The sequence below is a fragment of the Bos indicus genome, chromosome 12 (assembly GCF_029378745.1).
Source record: "Bos indicus isolate NIAB-ARS_2022 breed Sahiwal x Tharparkar chromosome 12, NIAB-ARS_B.indTharparkar_mat_pri_1.0, whole genome shotgun sequence".
In the NCBI taxonomy this organism is placed as follows: domain Eukaryota; kingdom Metazoa; phylum Chordata; class Mammalia; order Artiodactyla; family Bovidae; genus Bos; species Bos indicus.
In genome coordinates, this window is record NC_091771.1 from 36,611,321 (window position 1) to 36,618,352 (window position 7,032).

The window sequence follows — 7,032 nt, forward strand, 5'->3', positions numbered from 1 at the left end:
CAATAAACCCGAGGTTACACTCTGATAGATACAGAACAATTTATGGCCTATCTGGAGGAAGGGGTGATTAGTGTCTGTTTTCTCTTAGGCGATGAGTAACCTAGATACGATCTTCAAGGTTCCCCTGTCTGGAGGGGGTCTTATCCTTCTGTTGTTGTTTTCATAGGCACTAAACACAGAGTTCAGAGTCCATTGGAAAGGTGGCCGAGCATGATCAGCATGAACAGGTCTAAGATGGGGTCCAGCCCCTATGAATTCTTTCTTCATTCCCCACTCTTGATGCTCTTAAGTCATATTATGAGCATCATTCATAGGGATATATTGCACCCTGGCTCTCCGACTGCCAATTTTGGAGAATGACATCAACCTTTGGGTTACAGAGTTCATAATACACTGTAAAATTCAGGGTCCACAAAGCAGAACTATCAAGACAACTACAACAGTGGTAAATATAGTTTTCCACCAATCGCCCTTCACCCAAGATAGGACCAAAGTCCAGAATGGAATGTTTTCATTTGACATTGCTTTTACCTGGTTTTTCATGTCATCTAAAGCAGTCGATACATTGCCAGACAAGTGAGGAATGTATGTACAACATTCAACCTTAATTATAGCACAAGTCCTTCCTTGAGCAGCTATATGTCCAAAGCCATTCTATTATGAATTACCGCTTTTCTCATTTGGATTTGCTCTTCATTTAAGGCTTGGATGGCTTTTGTTCTATCTAGGAGGGCCTGTTTTGTGAAATTAGTCAAGGCCTCTACTTTAATCATGATATCTGTTGTCCCTATAGAGGGTACGAATAAGGCAGCAATATACTCATATCATTGAAACATGGATCTTGTCCACCTAGCATGTAAATAAGGTAGATTTACAACAAGTAGGTTAGGCTTTTGTTACACTGGCCTTTATATCAAATGTAACCCCATGACCCAAGTCTATTGACTGTAGGTCTTACACCAAGAGAGCAAGGAGAGGTTATGATTGGCAAGAGAGAGGAAAGTCTCTTTTTGTCATCCCAGAAAAGAGCAGAGTGGTTTAAAATCTCCTTGGCAGAGTGGTGACACCCACCAAGGAAGTCCATCCATCACTGACAGAGGCATAGCCCTACATACCCAGCAGTTGGAAGTGTTGTGGAAGTCTGTGTAGGAATGTGCCCATGAGATGAAAACATTGTCCTGAGTTGAAACGAAAGTTAAATTCAAAATCACGTTGATGAGGCCAAGCAGCAGGAGTTGATTGTGCGGCTTTATCCTGAAGGGGCTTGTCCAGGATCTTCTTTTCCTTCTTCTTAAGGATGGTCTTAGTTTCTCGAGGGTCGGCGAGGTCCCTCTGTGCAGTCCACTCAGTGTTTTTTGGGTCTGTGTGGTATGTTCTCTTCGTCCTCGTATGATGGATCCAAGGGACAATACCTGCAACTTTAACTGCCCTTTCACCAAGGGGCGAGAAAATCATGTTTCCAATCTTTGACCCATACTTGGTCACCAAGAGTAAACTCATGAATCTGTACCCTAAGGGGGAACGGCACCCTTTTCTTATATAAACTTAGTTACCCGATTTATTACCTTACCCAGTTCCATCTGCTGTGAAATCCTATTCCTCATTACCTGAGGCAAATTTGTTGACACCTGTTTTATTATGGGACAATTTCATATGGAAAATAGCCTTGGGACTGTGGGGTCATCCTGAGTCTGAGCAGAGCCGTCAGAAGCAAGTCCACCCAGGAGCAGTCTCTATGATCCACTTGGAGAGTCTCTTTAATGTCCGGTTGGTTCATTCCACCATCTTAGAACTCTGGGCCTATATGCAGTGTGCAGTTTCCATTTGATGTTTAAAGTTTTGCTTACTTGTTGTACTAAATCAGCTACAAAAGCCGGGTCATTGTCTGAACCAATGCTGGTAGGAAGTCCAAATCTGGCAACTATTTCCCTAAGCAGGCACCAGGCTACTTCTGATGCTCTTTCATTCCAGGTAGGAAAAGCTTCTACCCATCCCAAGAACGTACATACCATGACCAGCAGGTAATGGTAGTGTCGGTGAGGTTTCATTTCAGTGAAGTCCACTCCCAAGTGTTCAAAGGGCAGCGTACCTTTCCGCTAAATACCCAGAGGTTTTTGTCTGAATACCTGAGAGGCAGCATTAACCTGTGAGCAGGCAGCATGACCTAGGTGGGTCGCTTGGTGTGTTTGTCTTACCAGATTGTGTGCCAGCTCTTCTGGTACCAATAATTTGCCACTTGGCAATTCCCGCCATCCCTTTTCAGTCTTGATGGCCCCTTCTGCTTTGGCTAACCTAACAGCCATTGTCCTTGTTTTATCAGGCTAGTGCCATCAATATATAGGACCCAACTAGGGTCTGGAACCTTGTGTCCTTCTTTAAAACAAACCCCAGATACCTTACCTCCTCCTTGCAGATCTGTGCCTTCTTCTTTGACACCTGGTAACCTGCTTCCATCAGCAGCTGGAGCAGTGCTTTTGTCCCTTCTCAGCATTTTTCCTTGGTCTCGGCGGCCAGCAGCAGGTCATCCCCATATTGTAGGAGCCAACATCCATACTCTTCCGGATGGAATGAGTTCAGGTCAGAAGCCAAGGCTTCCCCAAAGATGGCTGGGGAGTTCTTAAACCCTTGTAGAGGAGTCCAGATGAGCTGTTACTTGGTGCCCCCGACTGGATCTTCCCATTCAAAGGCAAAGATGGGCTGTGACGATGGGGCAAGGTGTATGCAGAAGAAGGCATCCTTGAGATCTAGGCGAGTATAAACTTTAGTCCTTGGTGGGAGGAGGCTAAGTAAGGTATAGGGGTTTGGAACAGTGGGGTGTAAAGTCACAGTAGCCTGGTTGACTAGCCTGAGATCCTGTACAGGCCTATAGTCCTGTCCTCCTTCCTTTTTGACTGGTAGGATCGGTGTATTCCAAGCCGACTGACACTCTACTAGAATACCCGCTTGTTTCAATCTATTGATGTGGGGCAGTATGCCGGCCCAGGCCTCTATTGTTAGCAGGTACTGGCACATTCTAACCAGGATGGTGCCTGGTTTGAGTTTTATTATCACTGGGGCTTGATGTCTAGCCAGCCTGGGGGGAGGAGGGTTTGTGTTTCGCCCAGACCTCAGGGAATAATTGAGTTAGCTCTCTCTCATGCTCTTCCGGCCCACCTGGTTCTTCCTTCGGGGGCTCATGCAACCTCCACTCATCTTGGGGTGGTATTGAGAGAGAGAGCAAATAAGTCATAGTGTCCAACTGGAAGGTGGGCCTCTCCTCAGGGGAAAAAGTCACTTGTGCTCCTAGTTTGGAGAGCAAGTCTCTTCCCAACAGGGGTACTGGGCACTCAGGAATGTAGAGGAATTCATGAATCACTTGGTGCCCCGCCATCTGACATTTTCTGGGCTGGCAAAAAGATTTAATCATGTCTTCTCCCAATATCCCAGTTACAGCAGTAGTCTTTTTGGACAGTGGTGCCACAGGTTTTACTACCGACAGTTCTGTTCCTGTATCCACCATGAAGTCAGTGTTTTGGTCCCCCACTTTTAAGGTTACCATGGGCTCTCAGGGACTGATATCTCTGAGCCCCGGCAGCCCTATTTAATTTCCAAGTCAGCAAGCCCCACAACTTGGGAACTTCCCCTTCCTTCCTTGCCTTAGGGCATTCATTCTTCCAGTGGCCAAAAGCTCGGCACCAGGCACACTGGTTTGGCTGTAATGGGGCCCAGGGCCTCCCCTGGGACCGGTTGAAGACTTTCCTGTCCCTGGGGCAGAGGAGTTTTTCCGGAGGGCCTGAGATAGGCTTTCCCAGAGTAGCAGCTAGCATTGCAAATCTCTTGTCTGTTCTCTTTTGTTCCCGTTCCCTCCAGCTCTCTGGCAGAGCGCAGTCTCTGCTTAATTCCAACGTCTCCCTCCCCTTCTTGTCAGTACTCACCCGGAGAGACTGGTATAGCTTGGGCAGTTTGGCTGGAGCTGGATCCTGGAAGTGCTGGCCAGAGGCTTCTGTCACTGGGATCGGAGCCTGCCGAGGCTCTACGATCTCGGGAAGAGCTGGCGGAGGAGCAGCGGTTGCTGCAGGACTTCACCTGGCCATGGATCAGGCATTAAGGAGGCCTTCGATCCTGGTGGAGCACTGAGGCAGGAATGTCATTATCCAGTATGGAGGAGGGGTCAGGTCGACCCGTCCAAATCCTGTAGAATTTCCTTTTTTATCATCAGTCAATTTCTGTGCCATTGATATTTTTCCCTTTCCCTTCTGGATACAGAACCTTGTCCAAGTAGGAGGGTCTTGAGCTAACCCTAGCCATGAGTCAATATATGGATATTGATCCAGGTGTCCCGGCTCTCCTACTGTATAGACTGCTTCCACTATTTTTAAGTTCATGGTGTTCTCTGGTGGCCATCCTATCCCACAGGGGGCCATTTGACCTCACAGAGTATGTGAAGGTGGTTAGGCTTCATCTTCACCCCATAGTCTCCTCCTAATCCCTTCTTAAAATTTTTAATCATGCACTCCAATACAGTTGCCTCAGATTCACTTCCTCCCATCTTGCTTACCTTCTCGGACCTTCTTCTACTTTTCCTTTTCGTTCTGTCTATGAAGTTCTCAGTACCCTATGTACTTCTGATATTTCCACTCAATGACACTAAAATTGCCATTCTGCATCCTTCCTAATTGGGGTGAGAAGAGCCTTACCTGCCAGATTCCAGAGGGAGGAGAGGGATCGGCGTGCCTTCACCTGCTGGTCAGCACAGCCGAACCAGAAACCACGTGGTCCAAGACTGTTTCTCCCTTAAAGTCCGTTCTGCCTTGGTGGGCTTGATCAGGTGCGGATGATAACACAGATGGGTTAAATATACTATGTCCCAGGCCATCTCCGGGAAAGCCAATTCATACTAACTTATGTATCCCCTTCCTTCTAGACTAACAATTCCGAGGGGGTCAAGAATTTCACAGCAGGCGGGACACCTCCTGGGGGAGGGCAGAATACGAGTTTCCTATCCTAAAAATCCCCTGGCGATCGCTGGTAATAATTTTCCCTGAGATGGCGTGGACACACCTCCTAAATGACCTTCACAAATTTCCTTCCTAAACCATAGCACGCTTGTCGACCTGTGTACCAAGCAATCGCTGCTGCCTGCCTATTCCAGGCCCCTGTGGGTCTGTGCCCCTTCTAGTCCCTCCCAGGGGGGTGATCAGGCCCCCTCTTCCACCCTACCGGGTGGGTTCCTCCTCACCTGAGTGCTCAGTTCCCTTGCTGCCGTTCACTACCTGCCAAAGTGAAGAAACCAGGCGTTGAAAGGCTGAATTCTTCCAGAGGGGCGAGGCGCCTTCCCCCCTCTAGGAGATTCAAGCCACAAAGCCTCGGGGTGGCCTCAAATGAGACCTGTCTCCTCAAAGTGACGAGTTTCCCGGCCCATGCACCAAATGTTGTAGGCACGCATTCCGGGAAACAAACTCACTCAGAAGGACAATGCAGATAGTAGAATGCAGTTTATTACACTGGCGGGCCCAAGGCAGAGTCTCCTTCTTAGCCAAGGACCCTGACCAGCATTTGTGAAAATCTTTTATACCCCATGTGTACGTGTCTGAACCCACCACTCCAAATTCCTTGAGACCTACATAAACCAAGGAAAATACAATCCAATAACCCCATCATTCACGTGCTATGTGCTCATGTGCTCAAACAGTCAAACAATTAGCCAATAATCAATAAACCCAAGGTTACACTCCAACTGATACAGAACAATTTATGGCCTGTCTGGAGGAAGGGGTGATTAGTGTCTGTTTTCTCTTAGGCGATGAGTAACCTAGATATGATCTTCAAGGTTCCCCTGTCTGGAGGGGGTCTTATCTTTCTGTTATTGTTTTCATAGGCACTAAACACAGAGTTCAGAGTCCATTGGAAAGGTGGCTGAGCATGTTCAGCATGAACAGGCCTAAGATGGAGTCCAGGCCCTGTGAATTCCTTCTTCATTAGAGGCACTTTCCTTGTTGACAAACTGGTAACAGATATAACAATATAGCAATATTTAACTTATAATAAACCTAGGCACTATGAAAACTTTATGCTTAATGACTCTTAGACATGTCTATATTAGATTAGCAAACATTAATACTAGATATTTAATATTGATTATTTCCCAGTTCACGTGAATCTAAAATTCATTTAGGTTAATTTTTTCTTGTATTTAGAAATGTTTGATTTGTAAGTGCTTACTTTTCTTTAGGCCAATTAAATAAGAACTCATTTACAAATTCAGCAATATTAGAAAAAAACAGAAGACACACACTGAGACATACATAAATCCAGAAAGACAGACAGTGATCTCCTAGTTTTCCACCTTAGATTCAAAATATCTCTTTGACCCCCCTCTTTTATTTTTTGGCTCGAAGTTCTCATTTGCCCAAGGCTGAGGTCTCAGGGAAAGTGGGGAGTGTATTCCAAGCCCATGGAAAGGGTTAACTTCAAGCTTTGCCCTAGGCAGGCCTTTTTAACAAGCTAGATGTTTTCAATTGCATATGCTAAAAGAACCAGTTTGCATTTTCCAAGGGAAAAAAGAAAATCTCCTTTTGACCAATTTTCTTTGAAGTCTAAAGCATATCCTGGCTATCCTGCATCAAAAAGTCACCTCTCCTTTCTGTAGTGATAGTTTTATGCCAAAATTATAGACCAAATAGTGCTCAAATTGACTCTGATATCAGGGGCAGATCAGCTGATAAAAGCTTGGATTGTCCCACTGGTGGGAAGTGAGACCTTTTTCCCATCAGAAGACTCTGAAGGGTTAAGGGAATTTGCAGGAGTAGGGGAAGCTTGGTCCATCCTACATGTACCATAATATTAATAATGCTTATTTACTTTACCAAAGTAACAAAAGATTTTAAAAATGAATATAAATCACTGAGAGACAAAGAAATTCATAATCTGTTATTGAAAGCTGCATTCTAAGAAAACTTTGTTTTCTTCACTTACAGAATAGACTAACTTCCAGTCTGGTACCAACTAATCAGATAACAAAGAAACAAAATTTGCTTATCAGTTTGTTGGGGC

The 7,032-nt window shown here is 45.6% G+C and overlaps 1 pseudogene; it reads right to left on the reverse strand.

Moving 5' to 3' along the window:
- Nucleotides 1-285: 285 nt before the first annotated feature.
- Nucleotides 286-2,303, reverse strand: LOC139186156 (endogenous retrovirus group PABLB member 1 Env polyprotein-like; annotated as a pseudogene).
- Between the last annotated feature and the right edge of the window lie 4,729 nt (nt 2,304-7,032).